General features: G+C 47.8%; 23 non-coding genes across 23 annotated transcripts; all 23 read left to right on the plus strand.

Moving 5' to 3' along the window:
- The first annotated feature begins 184 nt into the window (after nt 1-184).
- Nucleotides 185-303, plus strand: LOC143871850 (5S ribosomal RNA). Its single transcript, XR_013246607.1, has one exon. It is a non-coding gene; the product is annotated as a 5S ribosomal RNA (ribosomal RNA).
- Nucleotides 304-900: 597 nt separating this feature from the next.
- On the plus strand, nt 901-1,019 carry LOC143871861 (5S ribosomal RNA). Its single transcript, XR_013246619.1, has one exon. It is a non-coding gene; the product is annotated as a 5S ribosomal RNA (ribosomal RNA).
- Nucleotides 1,020-1,618: 599 nt separating this feature from the next.
- Nucleotides 1,619-1,737, plus strand: LOC143873733 (5S ribosomal RNA). Its single transcript, XR_013248435.1, has one exon. It is a non-coding gene; the product is annotated as a 5S ribosomal RNA (ribosomal RNA).
- Nucleotides 1,738-2,334: 597 nt separating this feature from the next.
- LOC143874730 (5S ribosomal RNA) lies at nt 2,335-2,453 on the plus strand. Its single transcript, XR_013249401.1, has one exon. It is a non-coding gene; the product is annotated as a 5S ribosomal RNA (ribosomal RNA).
- Nucleotides 2,454-3,050: 597 nt separating this feature from the next.
- LOC143871874 (5S ribosomal RNA) lies at nt 3,051-3,169 on the plus strand. The gene has a single exon (XR_013246632.1). It is a non-coding gene; the product is annotated as a 5S ribosomal RNA (ribosomal RNA).
- Nucleotides 3,170-3,766: 597 nt separating this feature from the next.
- On the plus strand, nt 3,767-3,885 carry LOC143871885 (5S ribosomal RNA). Its single transcript, XR_013246643.1, has one exon. It is a non-coding gene; the product is annotated as a 5S ribosomal RNA (ribosomal RNA).
- A 597-nt stretch (nt 3,886-4,482) lies between these two features.
- LOC143874731 (5S ribosomal RNA) lies at nt 4,483-4,601 on the plus strand. Its single transcript, XR_013249402.1, has one exon. It is a non-coding gene; the product is annotated as a 5S ribosomal RNA (ribosomal RNA).
- Nucleotides 4,602-5,198: 597 nt separating this feature from the next.
- Nucleotides 5,199-5,317, plus strand: LOC143873465 (5S ribosomal RNA). Its single transcript, XR_013248173.1, has one exon. It is a non-coding gene; the product is annotated as a 5S ribosomal RNA (ribosomal RNA).
- A 599-nt stretch (nt 5,318-5,916) lies between these two features.
- On the plus strand, nt 5,917-6,035 carry LOC143873734 (5S ribosomal RNA). The gene has a single exon (XR_013248436.1). It is a non-coding gene; the product is annotated as a 5S ribosomal RNA (ribosomal RNA).
- A 597-nt stretch (nt 6,036-6,632) lies between these two features.
- LOC143874732 (5S ribosomal RNA) lies at nt 6,633-6,751 on the plus strand. Its single transcript, XR_013249403.1, has one exon. It is a non-coding gene; the product is annotated as a 5S ribosomal RNA (ribosomal RNA).
- Nucleotides 6,752-7,348: 597 nt separating this feature from the next.
- Nucleotides 7,349-7,467, plus strand: LOC143870391 (5S ribosomal RNA). Its single transcript, XR_013245172.1, has one exon. It is a non-coding gene; the product is annotated as a 5S ribosomal RNA (ribosomal RNA).
- A 596-nt stretch (nt 7,468-8,063) lies between these two features.
- LOC143872995 (5S ribosomal RNA) lies at nt 8,064-8,182 on the plus strand. Its single transcript, XR_013247718.1, has one exon. It is a non-coding gene; the product is annotated as a 5S ribosomal RNA (ribosomal RNA).
- A 597-nt stretch (nt 8,183-8,779) lies between these two features.
- Nucleotides 8,780-8,898, plus strand: LOC143874733 (5S ribosomal RNA). The gene has a single exon (XR_013249404.1). It is a non-coding gene; the product is annotated as a 5S ribosomal RNA (ribosomal RNA).
- Nucleotides 8,899-9,495: 597 nt separating this feature from the next.
- Nucleotides 9,496-9,614, plus strand: LOC143871897 (5S ribosomal RNA). Its single transcript, XR_013246654.1, has one exon. It is a non-coding gene; the product is annotated as a 5S ribosomal RNA (ribosomal RNA).
- Nucleotides 9,615-10,211: 597 nt separating this feature from the next.
- LOC143871908 (5S ribosomal RNA) lies at nt 10,212-10,330 on the plus strand. The gene has a single exon (XR_013246667.1). It is a non-coding gene; the product is annotated as a 5S ribosomal RNA (ribosomal RNA).
- Nucleotides 10,331-10,927: 597 nt separating this feature from the next.
- LOC143871919 (5S ribosomal RNA) lies at nt 10,928-11,046 on the plus strand. The gene has a single exon (XR_013246679.1). It is a non-coding gene; the product is annotated as a 5S ribosomal RNA (ribosomal RNA).
- A 599-nt stretch (nt 11,047-11,645) lies between these two features.
- LOC143873736 (5S ribosomal RNA) lies at nt 11,646-11,764 on the plus strand. Its single transcript, XR_013248438.1, has one exon. It is a non-coding gene; the product is annotated as a 5S ribosomal RNA (ribosomal RNA).
- Nucleotides 11,765-12,361: 597 nt separating this feature from the next.
- LOC143874735 (5S ribosomal RNA) lies at nt 12,362-12,480 on the plus strand. The gene has a single exon (XR_013249406.1). It is a non-coding gene; the product is annotated as a 5S ribosomal RNA (ribosomal RNA).
- A 597-nt stretch (nt 12,481-13,077) lies between these two features.
- On the plus strand, nt 13,078-13,196 carry LOC143871930 (5S ribosomal RNA). Its single transcript, XR_013246691.1, has one exon. It is a non-coding gene; the product is annotated as a 5S ribosomal RNA (ribosomal RNA).
- A 597-nt stretch (nt 13,197-13,793) lies between these two features.
- On the plus strand, nt 13,794-13,912 carry LOC143871942 (5S ribosomal RNA). The gene has a single exon (XR_013246702.1). It is a non-coding gene; the product is annotated as a 5S ribosomal RNA (ribosomal RNA).
- A 597-nt stretch (nt 13,913-14,509) lies between these two features.
- LOC143871953 (5S ribosomal RNA) lies at nt 14,510-14,628 on the plus strand. The gene has a single exon (XR_013246713.1). It is a non-coding gene; the product is annotated as a 5S ribosomal RNA (ribosomal RNA).
- A 599-nt stretch (nt 14,629-15,227) lies between these two features.
- On the plus strand, nt 15,228-15,346 carry LOC143873737 (5S ribosomal RNA). The gene has a single exon (XR_013248439.1). It is a non-coding gene; the product is annotated as a 5S ribosomal RNA (ribosomal RNA).
- Nucleotides 15,347-15,943: 597 nt separating this feature from the next.
- LOC143874736 (5S ribosomal RNA) lies at nt 15,944-16,062 on the plus strand. The gene has a single exon (XR_013249408.1). It is a non-coding gene; the product is annotated as a 5S ribosomal RNA (ribosomal RNA).
- The last annotated feature ends 81 nt before the right edge of the window (nt 16,063-16,143 follow it).

Here is a 16,143-nt window from a genome sequence, read left to right on the forward strand (position 1 = left end):
TTCGGGGGTACTCGGGAAGATTCATCGCGCGATGACAGCCATGGCGGTCATCCAGCTTTCCGACATGCTCGGATCGTCCATCCGGTGTCATCTAGCAGGATTTTTTCGCACTTTCATTTAAACGGACTTCGTACGAAAATGCGAGTGGAAACTCTTTATTACTTTGACAATGGAGAGGCATGCTGGGTGCGATCATACCAGCACAAATGCACTGGATCCCATCAGAACTCCGAAGTTAAGCGTGCTTGGGCGAGAGTAGTACTAGGATGGGTGACCTCCTGGGAAGTCCTCGTGTTGCACCCCTGTCACTTTTTTCGGCTATCTACCACTTTTTTCGAACAATCTTTCGGTTCTGGAACATCGATGCGAACTGAAACGCACGTTTAGTGCGTCGCCTCATACGTTTCGGTTCGGATCTTTTTATTTTCTTCCGGATGGTGAATTCAAAGACGTCCGGTCTTTATTATGGCGGGGTGATAGTGTCGTTTGATTCGATAAACGGAATTCGTTCTGACATTTCATTTGCGGTCAAATTATAGCGGGGGTTTGTTTAGATTCAGTGACGTACAGGCTATAGCGGATGAGTGTACTAGTGGATGCGAGTCATGAATCCGGTCGGAAGGTGTTTACTGGCCGTGAGCTACCCGTGGTGCACAAATATCGTTCCGACGATAACTTTTGATCCGCCCGTCAGATCGTGGCGATTCTTATATTGATTCGGGGGTACTCGGGAAGATTCAACGCGCGATAACAGCCCTGGCGGTCATCCAGCTTCCCGACATGCTCGGATCGTCCATCCGATGTCATCTAGCAGGATTTTTTCGCACTTTCATTTAAACGGACTTCGTACGACAATGCGAGTGGAAACTCTTTATTACTTTGACAATGGAGAGGCATGCTGGGTGCGATCATACCAGCACAAATGCACTGGATCCCATCAGAACTCCGAAGTTAAGCGTGCTTGGGCGAGAGTAGTACTAGGATGGGTGACCTCCTGGGAAGTCCTCGTGTTGCACCCCTGTCACTTTTTTCGGCTATCTACCACTTTTTTCGAACAATATTTCGGTTCTGGAACATCGATGCGAACTGAAACTCACGTTTAGTGCGACGCCTCCTACGTTTCGGTTCGGATCTTTTTATTTTCTTCCGGATGGTGAATTCAAATACGTCCGGTCTTTATTATGGCGGGGTAGTAGTGTCGTTTGATTCGATAAACGGAATTCGTTCTGACAATTCATTTGCGGTCTAATTATAGCGGGGGTTTGTTTAGATTCAGTGACGTACAGGCTATAGCGGATGAGTGTACTAGTGGATGCGAGTCATGAATCCGGTCAGAAGGTGTTTACTGGCCGTGAGCTACCCTTGGTGCACAAATATCGTTCCGACGATAACTTTTGATCCGCCCGTCAGATCGTGGCGATTCTTATATTGATTCGGGGGTACTCGGGAAGATTTTAATCGCGCAATGACAGCCCTGGCGGTCATCCGGCTTCCCGACATGCTCGGATCGTTCATCCGATGTCATCTAGCAGGATTTTTTCGCACTTTCATTTAAACGGACTTCGTACGACAATGCGAGTGGAAACTCTTTATTACTTTAACAATGGAGAGGCATGCTGGGTGCGATCATACCAGCACAAATGCACTGGATCCCATCAGAACTCCGAAGTTAAGCGTGCTTGGGCGAGAGTAGTACTAGGATGGGTGACCTCCTGGGAAGTCCTCGTGTTACACCCCTGTCACTTTTTTCGGCTATCTACCACTTTTTTCGAACAATCTTTCGGTTCTGGAACATCGATGCGAACTGAAACGCACGTTTAGTGCGTCGCCTCCTACGTTTCGGTTCGGATCTTTTTATTTTCTTCCGGATGGTGAATTCAAAGACGTCCGGTCTTTATTATGGCGGGGTGATAGTGTCGTTTGATTCGATAAACGGAATTCGTTCTGACATTTCATTTGCGGTCAAATTATAGCGGGGGTTTGTTTAGATTCAGTGACGTACAGGCTATAGCGGATGAGTGTACTAGTGGATGCGAGTCATGAATCCGGTCGGAAGGTGTTTACTGGCCGTGAGCTACCCTTGGTGCACAAATATCGTTCCGACGATAACTTTTGATCCGCCCGTCAGATCGTGGCGATTCTTATATTGATTCGTGGCTACTCGGGAAGATTCATCGCGCGATAACAGCCCTGGCGGTCATCCAGCTTCCCGACATGCTCGGATCGTCCATCCGATGTTATCTAGCCGGATTTTTTTGCACTTTCATTTAAACGGACTTCGTGCGACAATGCGAGTGGAAACTCTTTATTACTTTGACAATGGAGAGGCATGCTGGGTGCGATCATAACAGCACAAATGCACTGGATCCCATCAGAACTCCGAAGTTAAGCGTGCTTGGGCGAGAGTAGTACTAGGATGGGTGACCTCCTCGGAAGTCCTCGTGTTGCACCCCTGTCACTTTTTTCGGCTATCTACCACTTTTTTCGAACAATCTTTCGGTTCTGGAACATCGATGCGAACTGAAACGCACGTTTAGTGCGACGCCTCCTACGTTTCGGTTCGGATCTTTTTATTTTCTTCCGGATGGTGAATTCAAATACGTCCGGTCTTTATTATGGTGGGGTGATAGTGTCGTTTGATTCGATAAACGGAATTCGTTCTGACATTTCATTTGCGGTCAAATTATAGCGGGGGTTTGTTTAGATTCAGTGACGTACAGGCTATAGCGGATGAGTGTACCAGTAGATGCGAGTCATGAATCCGGTCGGAAGGTGTTTACTGGCCGTGAGCTAACCTTGGTGCACAAATATCGTTCCGACGATAACTTTTGATCCGCCCGTCAGATCGTGGCGATTCTTATATTGATTCGGGGGTACTCGGGAAGATTCATCGCGCGATGACAGCCCTGGCGGTCATCCGGCTTCCCGACATGCTCGGATCGTCCATCCGATGTCATCTAGCAGGGTTTTTTCGCACTTTCATTTAAACGGACTTCGTACGACAATGCGAGTGGAAACTCTTTATTACTTTGGCAATGGAGAGGCATGCTGGGTGCGATCATACCAGCACAAATGCACTGGATCCCATCAGAACTCCGAAGTTAAGCGTGCTTGGGCGAGAGTAGTACTAGGATGGGTGACCTCCTGGGAAGTCCTCGTGTTGCACCCCTGTCACTTTTTTCGGCTATCTACCACTTTTTTCGAACAATCTTTCGGTTCTGGAACATCGATGCGAACTGAAACGCACGTTTAGTGCGTCGCCTCCTACGTTTCGGTTCGGATCTTTTAATTTTCTTCCGGATGGTGAATTCAAACACGTCCGGTCTTTATTATGGCGGGGTGATAGTGTCGTTTGATTCGATAAACGGAATTCGTTCTGACATTTCATTTGCGGTCAAATTATAGCGGGGGTTTGTTTAGATTCAGTGACGTACAGGCTATAGCGGATGAGTGTACTAGTGGATGCGAGTCATGAATCCGGTCGGAAGGTATTTACTGGCCGTGAGCTACCCTTGGTGCACAAATATCGTTCCGACGATAACTTTTGATCCGCCCGTCAGATCGTGGCGATTCTTATATTGATTCGGGGGTACTCGGGAAGATTCATCGCGCGATGACAGCCATGGCGGTCATCCAGCTTTCCGACATGCTCGGATCGTCCATCCGGTGTCATCTAGCAGGATTTTTTCGCACTTTCATTTAAACGGACTTCGTACGAAAATGCGAGTGGAAACTCTTTATTACTTTGACAATGAAGAGGCATGCTGGGTGCGATCATACCAGCACAAATGCACTGGATCCCATCAGAACTCCGAAGTTAAGCGTGCTTGGGCGAGAGTAGTACTAGGATGGGTGACCTCCTGGGAAGTCCTCGTGTTGCACCCCTGTCACTTTTTTCGGCTATCTACCACTTTTTTCGAACAATCTTTCGGTTCTGGAACATCGATGCGAACTGAAACGCACGTTTAGTGCGTCGCCTCATACGTTTCGGTTCGGATCTTTTTATTTTCTTCCGGATGGTGAATTCAAAGACGTCCGGTCTTTATTATGGCGGGGTGATAGTGTCGTTTGATTCGATAAACGGAATTCGTTCTGACATTTCATTTGCGGTCAAATTATAGCGGGGGTTTGTTTAGATTCAGTGACGTACAGGCTATAGCGGATGAGTGTACTAGTGGATGCGAGTCATGAATCCGGTCGGAAGGTGTTTACTGGCCGTGAGCTACCCTTGGTGCACAAATATCGTTCCGACGATAACTTTTGATCCGCCCGTCAGATCGTGGCGATTCTTATATTGATTCGTGGCTACTCGGGAAGATTCATCGCGCGATAACAGCCCTGGCGGTCATCCAGCTTCCCGACATGCTCGGATCGTCCATCCGATGTTATCTAGCCGGATTTTTTTGCACTTTCATTTAAACGGACTTCGTGCGACAATGCGAGTGGAAACTCTTTATTACTTTGACAATGGAGAGGCATGCTGGGTGCGATCATAACAGCACAAATGCACTGGATCCCATCAGAACTCCGAAGTTAAGCGTGCTTGGGCGAGAGTAGTACTAGGATGGGTGACCTCCTCGGAAGTCCTCGTGTTGCACCCCTGTCACTTTTTTCGGCTATCTACCACTTTTTTCGAACAATCTTTCGGTTCTGGAACATCGATGCGAACTGAAACGCACGTTTAGTGCGACGCCTCCTACGTTTCGGTTCGGATCTTTTTATTTTCTTCCGGATGGTGAATTCAAATACGTCCGGTCTTTATTATGGCGGGGTGATAGTGTCGTTTGATTCGATAAACGGAATTCGTTCTGACATTTCATTTGCGGTCAAATTATAGCGGGGGTTTGTTTAGATTCAGTGACGTACAGGCTATAGCGGATGAGTGTACTAGTGGATGCGAGTCATGAATCCGGTCGGAAGGTGTTTACTGGCCGTGAGCTACCCGTGGTGCACAAATATCGTTCCGACGATAACTTTTGATCCGCCCGTCAGATCGTGGCGATTCTTATATTGATTCGGGGGTACTCGGGAAGATTCAACGCGCGATAACAGCCCTGGCGGTCATCCAGCTTCCCGACATGCTCGGATCGTCCATCCGATGTCATCTAGCAGGATTTTTTCGCACTTTCATTTAAACGGACTTCGTACGACAATGCGAGTGGAAACTCTTTATTACTTTGACAATGGAGAGGCATGCTGGGTGCGATCATACCAGCACAAATGCACTGGATCCCATCAGAACTCCGAAGTTAAGCGTGCTTGGGCGAGAGTAGTACTAGGATGGGTGACCTCCTTGGAAGTCCTCGTGTTGCACCCCTGTCACTTTTTTCGGCTATCTACCACTTTTTTCGAACAATCTTTCGGTTCTGGAACATCGATGCGAACTGAAACTCACGTTTAGTGCGACGCCTCCTACGTTTCGGTTCGGATCTTTTTATTTTCTTCCGGATGGTGAATTCAAATACGTCCGGTCTTTATTATGGCGGGGTAGTAGTGTCGTTTGATTCGATAAACGGAATTCGTTCTGACAATTCATTTGCGGTCTAATTATAGCGGGGGTTTGTTTAGATTCAGGGACGTACAGGCTATAGCGGATGAGTGTACTAGTGGATGCGAGTCATGAATCCGGTCAGAAGGTGTTTACTGGCCGTGAGCTACCCTTGGTGCACAAATATCGTTCCGACGATAACTTTTGATCCGCCCGTCAGATCGTGGCGATTCTTATATTGATTCGGGGGTACTCGGGAAGATTTTAATCGCGCAATGACAGCCCTGGCGGTCATCCGGCTTCCCGACATGCTCGGATCGTTCATCCGATGTCATCTAGCAGGATTTTTTCGCACTTTCATTTAAACGGACTTCGTACGACAATGCGAGTGGAAACTCTTTATTACTTTAACAATGGAGAGGCATGCTGGGTGCGATCATACCAGCACAAATGCACTGGATCCCATCAGAACTCCGAAGTTAAGCGTGCTTGGGCGAGAGTAGTACTAGGATGGGTGACCTCCTGGGAAGTCCTCGTGTTACACCCCTGTCACTTTTTTCGGCTATCTACCACTTTTTTCGAACAATCTTTCGGTTCTGGAACATCGATGCGAACTGAAACGCACGTTTAGTGCGTCGCCTCCTACGTTTCGGTTCGGATCTTTTTATTTTCTTCCGGATGGTGAATTCAAAGACGTCCGGTCTTTATTATGGCGGGGTGATAGTGTCGTTTGATTCGATAAACGGAATTCGTTCTGACATTTCATTTGCGGTCAAATTATAGCGGGGGTTTGTTTAGATTCAGTGACGTACAGGCTATAGCGGATGAGTGTACTAGTGGATGCGAGTCATGAATCCGGTCGGAAGGTGTTTACTGGCCGTGAGCTACCCTTGGTGCACAAATATCGTTCCGACGATAACTTTTGATCCGCCCGTCAGATCGTGGCGATTCTTATATTGATTCGTGGCTACTCGGGAAGATTCATCGCGCGATAACAGCCCTGGCGGTCATCCAGCTTCCCGACATGCTCGGATCGTCCATCCGATGTTATCTAGCCGGATTTTTTTGCACTTTCATTTAAACGGACTTCGTGCGACAATGCGAGTGGAAACTCTTTATTACTTTGACAATGGAGAGGCATGCTGGGTGCGATCATAACAGCACAAATGCACTGGATCCCATCAGAACTCCGAAGTTAAGCGTGCTTGGGCGAGAGTAGTACTAGGATGGGTGACCTCCTCGGAAGTCCTCGTGTTGCACCCCTGTCACTTTTTTCGGCTATCTACCACTTTTTTCGAACAATCTTTCGGTTCTGGAACATCGATGCGAACTGAAACGCACGTTTAGTGCGACGCCTCCTACGTTTCGGTTCGGATCTTTTTATTTTCTTCCGGATGGTGAATTCAAATACGTCCGGTCTTTATTATGGCGGGGTGATAGTGTCGTTTGATTCGATAAACGGAATTCGTTCTGACATTTCATTTGCGGTCAAATTATAGCGGGGGTTTGTTTAGATTCAGTGACGTACAGGCTATAGCGGATGAGTGTACCAGTAGATGCGAGTCATGAATCCGGTCGGAAGGTGTTTACTGGCCGTGAGCTAACCTTGGTGCACAAATATCGTTCCGACGATAACTTTTGATCCGCCCGTCAGATCGTGGCGATTCTTATATTGATTCGGGGGTACTCGGGAAGATTCATCGCGCGATGACAGCCCTGGCGGTCATCCGGCTTCCCGACATGCTCGGATCGTCCATCCGATGTCATCTAGCAGGGTTTTTTCGCACTTTCATTTAAACGGACTTCGTACGACAATGCGAGTGGAAACTCTTTATTACTTTGGCAATGGAGAGGCATGCTGGGTGCGATCATACCAGCACAAATGCACTGGATCCCATCAGAACTCCGAAGTTAAGCGTGCTTGGGCGAGAGTAGTACTAGGATGGGTGACCTCCTGGGAAGTTCTCGTGTTGCACCCCTGTCACTTTTTTCGGCTATCTACCACTTTTTCGAACAATCTTTCGGTTCTGGAACATCGATGCGAACTGAAACGCACGTTTAGTGCGTCGCCTCCTACGTTTCGGTTCGGATCTTTTTATTTTCTTCCGGATGGTGAATTCAAACACGTCCGGTCTTTATTATGGCGGGGTGATAGTGTCGTTTGATTCGATAAACGGAATTCGTTCTGACATTTCATTTGCGGTCAAATTATAGCGGGGGTTTGTTTAGATTCAGTGACGTACAGGCTATAGCGGATGAGTGTACTAGTGGATGCGAGTCATGAATCCGGTCGGAAGGTATTTACTGGCCGTGAGCTACCCTTGGTGCACAAATATCGTTCCGACGATAACTTTTGATCCGCCCGTCAGATCGTGGCGATTCTTATATTGATTCGGGGGTACTCGGGAAGATTCATCGCGCGATGACAGCCATGGCGGTCATCCAGCTTTCCGACATGCTCGGATCGTCCATCCGGTGTCATCTAGCAGGATTTTTTCGCACTTTCATTTAAACGGACTTCGTACGAAAATGCGAGTGGAAACTCTTTATTACTTTGACAATGGAGAGGCATGCTGGGTGCGATCATACCAGCACAAATGCACTGGATCCCATCAGAACTCCGAAGTTAAGAGTGCTTGGGCGAGAGTAGTACTAGGATGGGTGACCTCCTGGGAAGTCCTCGTGTTGCACCCCTGTCACTTTTTTCGGCTATCTACCACTTTTTTCGAACATTCTTTCGGTTCTGGAACATCGATGCGAACTGAAACGCACGTTTAGTGCGTCGCCTCATACGTTTCGGTTCGGATCTTTTTATTTTCTTCCGGATGGTGAATTCAAAGACGTCCGGTCTTTATTATGGCGGGGTGATAGTGTCGTTTGATTCGATAAACGGAATTCGTTCTGACATTTCATTTGCGGTCAAATTATAGCGGGGGTTTGTTTAGATTCAGTGACGTACAGGCTATAGCGGATGAGTGTACTAGTGGATGCGAGTCATGAATCCGGTCGGAAGGTGTTTACTGGCCGTGAGCTACCCTTGGTGCACAAATATCGTTCCGACGATAACTTTTGATCCGCCCGTCAGATCGTGGCGATTCTTATATTGATTCGTGGCTACTCGGGAAGATTCGTCGCGCGATAACAGCCCTGGCGGTCATCCAGCTTCCCGACATGCTCGGATCGTCCATCCGATGTTATCTAGCCGGATTTTTTTGCACTTTCATTTAAACGGACTTCGTGCGACAATGCGAGTGGAAACTCTTTATTACTTTGACAATGGAGAGGCATGCTGGGTGCGATCATAACAGCACAAATGCACTGGATCCCATCAGAACTCCGAAGTTAAGCGTGCTTGGGCGAGAGTAGTACTAGGATGGGTGACCTCCTCGGAAGTCCTCGTGTTGCACCCCTGTCACTTTTTTCGGCTATCTACCACTTTTTTCGAACAATCTTTCGGTTCTGGAACATCGATGCGAACTGAAACGCACGTTTAGTGCGACGCCTCCTACGTTTCGGTTCGGATCTTTTTATTTTCTTCCGGATGGTGAATTCAAATACGTCCGGTCTTTATTATGGCGGGGTGATAGTGTCGTTTGATTCGATAAACGGAATTCGTTCTGACATTTCATTTGCGGTCAAATTATAGCGGGGGTTTGTTTAGATTCAGTGACGTACAGGCTATAGCGGATGAGTGTACCAGTAGATGCGAGTCATGAATCCGGTCGGAAGGTGTTTACTGGCCGTGAGCTAACCTTGGTGCACAAATATCGTTCCGACGATAACTTTTGATCCGCCCGTCAGATCGTGGCGATTCTTATATTGATTCGGGGGTACTCGGGAAGATTCATCGCGCGATGACAGCCCTGGCGGTCATCCGGCTTCCCGACATGCTCGGATCGTCCATCCGATGTCATCTAGCAGGGTTTTTTCGCACTTTCATTTAAACGGACTTCGTACGACAATGCGAGTGGAAACTCTTTATTACTTTGGCAATGGAGAGGCATGCTGGGTGCGATCATACCAGCACAAATGCACTGGATCCCATCAGAACTCCGAAGTTAAGCGTGCTTGGGCGAGAGTAGTACTAGGATGGGTGACCTCCTGGGAAGTCCTCGTGTTGCACCCCTGTCACTTTTTTCGGCTATCTACCACTTTTTTCGAACAATCTTTCGGTTCTGGAACATCGATGCGAACTGAAACGCACGTTTAGTGCGTCGCCTCCTACGTTTCGGTTCGGATCTTTTAATTTTCTTCCGGATGGTGAATTCAAACACGTCCGGTCTTTATTATGGCGGGGTGATAGTGTCGTTTGATTCGATAAACGGAATTCGTTCTGACATTTCATTTGCGGTCAAATTATAGCGGGGGTTTGTTTAGATTCAGTGACGTACAGGCTATAGCGGATGAGTGTACTAGTGGATGCGAGTCATGAATCCGGTCGGAAGGTATTTACTGGCCGTGAGCTACCCTTGGTGCACAAATATCGTTCCGACGATAACTTTTGATCCGCCCGTCAGATCGTGGCGATTCTTATATTGATTCGGGGGTACTCGGGAAGATTCATCGCGCGATGACAGCCATGGCGGTCATCCAGCTTTCCGACATGCTCGGATCGTCCATCCGGTGTCATCTAGCAGGATTTTTTCGCACTTTCATTTAAACGGACTTCGTACGAAAATGCGAGTGGAAACTCTTTATTACTTTGACAATGGAGAGGCATGCTGGGTGCGATCATACCAGCACAAATGCACTGGATCCCATCAGAACTCCGAAGTTAAGCGTGCTTGGGCGAGAGTAGTACTAGGATGGGTGACCTCCTGGGAAGTCCTCGTGTTGCACCCCTGTCACTTTTTTCGGCTATCTACCACTTTTTTCGAACAATCTTTCGGTTCTGGAACATCGATGCGAACTGAAACGCACGTTTAGTGCGTCGCCTCATACGTTTCGGTTCGGATCTTTTTATTTTCTTCCGGATGGTGAATTCAAAGACGTCCGGTCTTTATTATGGCGGGGTGATAGTGTCGTTTGATTCGATAAACGGAATTCGTTCTGACATTTCATTTGCGGTCAAATTATAGCGGGGGTTTGTTTAGATTCAGTGACGTACAGGCTATAGCGGATGAGTGTACTAGTGGATGCGAGTCATGAATCCGGTCGGAAGGTGTTTACTGGCCGTGAGCTACCCGTGGTGCACAAATATCGTTCCGACGATAACTTTTGATCCGCCCGTCAGATCGTGGCGATTCTTATATTGATTCGGGGGTACTCGGGAAGATTCAACGCGCGATAACAGCCCTGGCGGTCATCCAGCTTCCCGACATGCTCGGATCGTCCATCCGATGTCATCTAGCAGGATTTTTTCGCACTTTCATTTAAACGGACTTCGTACGACAATGCGAGTGGAAACTCTTTATTACTTTGACAATGGAGAGGCATGCTGGGTGCGATCATACCAGCACAAATGCACTGGATCCCATCAGAACTCCGAAGTTAAGCGTGCTTGGGCGAGAGTAGTACTAGGATGGGTGACCTCCTGGGAAGTCCTCGTGTTGCACCCCTGTCACTTTTTTCGGCTATCTACCACTTTTTTCGAACAATCTTTCGGTTCTGGAACATCGATGCGAACTGAAACTCACGTTTAGTGCGACGCCTCCTACGTTTCGGTTCGGATCTTTTTATTTTCTTCCGGATGGTGAATTCAAATACGTCCGGTCTTTATTATGGCGGGGTAGTAGTGTCGTTTGATTCGATAAACGGAATTCGTTCTGACATTTCATTTGCGGTCTAATTATAGCGGGGGTTTGTTTAGATTCAGTGACGTACAGGCTATAGCGGATGAGTGTACTAGTGGATGCGAGTCATGAATCCGGTCAGAAGGTGTTTACTGGCCGTGAGCTACCCTTGGTGCACAAATATCGTTCCGACGATAACTTTTGATCCGCCCGTCAGATCGTGGCGATTCTTATATTGATTCGGGGGTACTCGGGAAGATTTTAATCGCGCAATGACAGCCCTGGCGGTCATCCGGCTTCCCGACATGCTCGGATCGTCCATCCGATGTCATCTAGCAGGATTTTTTCGCACTTTCATTTAAACGGACTTCGTACGACAATGCGAGTGGAAACTCTTTATTACTTTAACAATGGAGAGGCATGCTGGGTGCGATCATACCAGCACAAATGCACTGGATCCCATCAGAACTCCGAAGTTAAGCGTGCTTGGGCGAGAGTAGTACTAGGATGGGTGACCTCCTGGGAAGTCCTCGTGTTACACCCCTGTCACTTTTTTCGGCTATCTACCACTTTTTTCGAACAATCTTTCGGTTCTGGAACATCGATGCGAACTGAAACGCACGTTTAGTGCGTCGCCTCCTACGTTTCGGTTCGGATCTTTTTATTTTCTTCCGGATGGTGAATTCAAAGACGTCCGGTCTTTATTATGGCGGGGTGATAGTGTGGTTTGATTCGATAAACGGAATTCGTTCTGACATTTCATTTGCGGTCAAATTATAGCGGGGGTTTGTTTAGATTCAGTGACGTACAGGCTATAGCGGATGAGTGTACTAGTGGATGCGAGTCATGAATCCGGTCGGAAGGTGTTTACTGGCCGTGAGCTACCCTTGGTGCACAAATATCGTTCCGACGATAACTTTTGATCCGCCCGTCAGATCGTGGCGATTCTTATATTGATTCGTGGCTACTCGGGAAGATTCATCGCGCGATAACAGCCCTGGCGGTCATCCAGCTTCCCGACATGCTCGGATCGTCCATCCGATGTTATCTAGCCGGATTTTTTTGCACTTTCATTTAAACGGACTTCGTGCGACAATGCGAGTGGAAACTCTTTATTACTTTGACAATGGAGAGGCATGCTGGGTGCGATCATAACAGCACAAATGCACTGGATCCCATCAGAACTCCGAAGTTAAGCGTGCTTGGGCGAGAGTAGTACTAGGATGGGTGACCTCCTCGGAAGTCCTCGTGTTGCACCCCTGTCACTTTTTTCGGCTATCTACCACTTTTTTCGAACAATCTTTCGGTTCTGGAACATCGATGCGAACTGAAACGCACGTTTAGTGCGACGCCTCCTACGTTTCGGTTCGGATCTTTTTATTTTCTTCCGGATGGTGAATTCAAATACGTCCGGTCTTTATTATGGCGGGGTGATAGTGTCGTTTGATTCGATAAACGGAATTCGTTCTGACATTTCATTTGCGGTCAAATTATAGCGGGGGTTTGTTTAGATTCAGTGACGTACAGGCTATAGCGGATGAGTGTACCAGTAGATGCGAGTCATGAATCCGGTCGGAAGGTGTTTACTGGCCGTGAGCTAACCTTGGTGCACAAATATCGTTCCGACGATAACTTTTGATCCGCCCGTCAGATCGTGGCGATTCTTATATTGATTCGGGGGTACTCGGGAAGATTCATCGCGCGATGACAGCCCTGGCGGTCATCCGGCTTCCCGACATGCTCGGATCGTCCATCCGATGTCATCTAGCAGGGTTTTTTCGCACTTTCATTTAAACGGACTTCGTACGACAATGCGAGTGGAAACTCTTTATTACTTTGGCAATGGAGAGGCATGCTGGGTGCGATCATACCAGCACAAATGCACTGGATCCCATCAGAACTCCGAAGTTAAGCGTGCTTGGGCGAGAGTAGTACTAGGATGGGTGACCTCCTGGGAAGTCCTCGTGTTGCACCCCTGTCACTTTTTTCGGCTATCTACCACTTTTTTCGAACAATCTTTCGGTTCTGGAACATCGATGCGAACTGAAACGCACGTTTAGTGCGTCGCCTCCTACGTTTCGGTTCGGATCTTTTTATTTTCTTCCGGATGGTGAATTCAAACACGTCCGGTCTTTATTATGGCGGGGTGATAGTGTCGTTTGATTCGATAAACGGAATTCGTTCTGACATTTCATTTGCGGTCAAATTATAGCGGAGGTTTGTTTAGATTCAGTGACGTACAGGCTATAGCGGATGAGTGTACTAGTGGATGCGAGTCATGAATCCGGTCGGAAGGTATTTACTGGCCGTGAGCTACCCTTGGTGCACAAATATCGTTCCGACGATAACTTTTGATCCGCCCGTCAGATCGTGGCGATTCTTATATTGATTCGGGGGTACTCGGGAAGATTCATCGCGCGATGACAGCCATGGCGGTCATCCAGCTTTCCGACATGCTCGGATCGTCCATCCGGTGTCATCTAGCAGGATTTTTTCGCACTTTCATTTAAACGGACTTCGTACGAAAATGCGAGTGGAAACTCTTTATTACTTTGACAATGGAGAGGCATGCTGGGTGCGATCATACCAGCACAAATGCACTGGATCCCATCAGAACTCCGAAGTTAAGCGTGCTTGGGCGAGAGTAGTACTAGGATGGGTGACCTCCTGGGAAGTCCTCGTGTTGCACCCCTGTCACTTTTTTCGGCTATCTACCACTTTTTTCGAACAATCTTTCGGTTCTGGAACATCGATGCGAACTGAAACGCACGTTTAGTGCGTCGCCTCATACGTTTCGGTTCGGATCTTTTTATTTTCTTCCGGATGGTGAATTCAAAGACGTCCGGTCTTTATTATGGCGGGGTGATAGTGTCGTTTGATTCGATAAACGGAATTCGTTCTGACATTTCATTTGCGGTCAAATTATAGCGGGGGTTTGTTTAGATTCAGTGACGTACAGGCTATAGCGGATGAGTGTACTAGTGGATGCGAGTCATGAATCCGGTCGGAAGGTGTTTACTGGCCGTGAGCTACCCGTGGTGCACAAATATCGTTCCGACGATAACTTTTGATTCGCCCGTCAGATCGTGGCGATTCTTATATTGATTCGGGGGTACTCGGGAAGATTCAACGCGCGATAACAGCCCTGGCGGTCATCCAGCTTCCCGACATGCTCGGATCGTCCATCCGATGTCATCTAGCAGGATTTTTTCGCACTTTCATTTAAACGGACTTCGTACGACAATGCGAGTGGAAACTCTTTATTACTTTGACAATGGAGAGGCATGCTGGGTGCGATCATACCAGCACAAATGCACTGGATCCCATCAGAACTCCGAAGTTAAGCGTGCTTGGGCGAGAGTAGTACTAGGATGGGTGACCTCCTGGGAAGTCCTCGTGTTGCACCCCTGTCACTTTTTTCGGCTATCTACCACTTTTTTCGAACAATCTTTCGGTTCTGGAACATCGATGCGAACTGAAACTCACGTTTAGTGCGACGCCTCCTACGTTTCGGTTCGGATCTTTTTATTTTCTTCCGGATGGTGAATTCAAATACGTCCGGTCTTTATTATGGCGGGGTAGTAGTGTCGTTTGATTCGATAAACGGAATTCGTTCTGACATTTCATTTGCGGTCTAATTATAGCGGGGGTTTGTTTAGATTCAGTGACGTACAGGCTATAGCGGATGAGTGTACTAGTGGATGCGAGTCATGAATCCGGTCAGAAGGTGTTTACTGGCCGTGAGCTACCCTTGGTGCACAAATATCGTTCCGACGATAACTTTTGATCCGCCCGTCAGATCGTGGCGATTCTTATATTGATTCGGGGGTACTCGGGAAGATTTTAATCGCGCAATGACAGCCCCGGCGGTCATCCGGCTTCCCGACATGCTCGGATCGTCCATCCGATGTCATCTAGCAGGATTTTTTCGCACTTTCATTTAAACGGACTTCGTACGACAATGCGAGTGGAAACTCTTTATTACTTTAACAATGGAGAGGCATGCTGGGTGCGATCATACCAGCACAAATGCACTGGATCCCATCAGAACTCCGAAGTTAAGCGTGCTTGGGCGAGAGTAGTACTAGGATGGGTGACCTCCTGGGAAGTCCTCGTGTTACACCCCTGTCACTTTTTTCGGCTATCTACCACTTTTTTCGAACAATCTTTCGGTTCTGGAACATCGATGCGAACTGAAACGCACGTTTAGTGCGTCGCCTCCTACGTTTCGGTTCGGATCTTTTTATTTTCCTCCGGATGGTGAATTCAAAGACGTCCGGTCTTTATTATGGCGGGGTGATAGTGTCGTTTGATTCGATAAACGGAATTCGTTCTGACATTTCATTTGCGGTCAAATTATAGCGGGGGTTTGTTTAGATTCAGTGACGTACAGGCTATAGCGGATGAGTGTACTAGTGGATGCGAGTCATGAATCCGGTCGGAAGGTGTTTACTGGCCGTGAGCTACCCTTGGTGCACAAATATCGTTCCGACGATAACTTTTGATCCGCCCGTCAGATCGTGGCGATTCTTATATTGATTCGTGGCTACTCGGGAAGATTCATCGCGCGATAACAGCCCTGGCGGTCATCCAGCTTCCCGACATGCTCGGATCGTCCATCCGATGTTATCTAGCCGGATTTTTTTGCACTTTCATTTAAACGGACTTCGTGCGACAATGCGAGTGGAAACTCTTTATTACTTTGACAATGGAGAGGCATGCTGGGTGCGATCATAACAGCACAAATGCACTGGATCCCATCAGAACTCCGAAGTTAAGCGTGCTTGGGCGAGAGTAGTACTAGGATGGGTGACCTCCTCGGAAGTCCTCGTGTTGCACCCCTGTCACTTTTTTCGGCTATCTACCACTTTTTTCGAACAATCTTTCGGTTCTGGAACATCGATGCGAACTGAAACGCACGTT

Source organism: Tasmannia lanceolata, unplaced genomic scaffold, assembly GCF_043159265.1.
Source record: "Tasmannia lanceolata isolate RefF3 unplaced genomic scaffold, GAP_Taslan_0.1 ptg000003l, whole genome shotgun sequence".
NCBI lineage: Eukaryota > Viridiplantae > Streptophyta > Magnoliopsida > Canellales > Winteraceae > Tasmannia > Tasmannia lanceolata.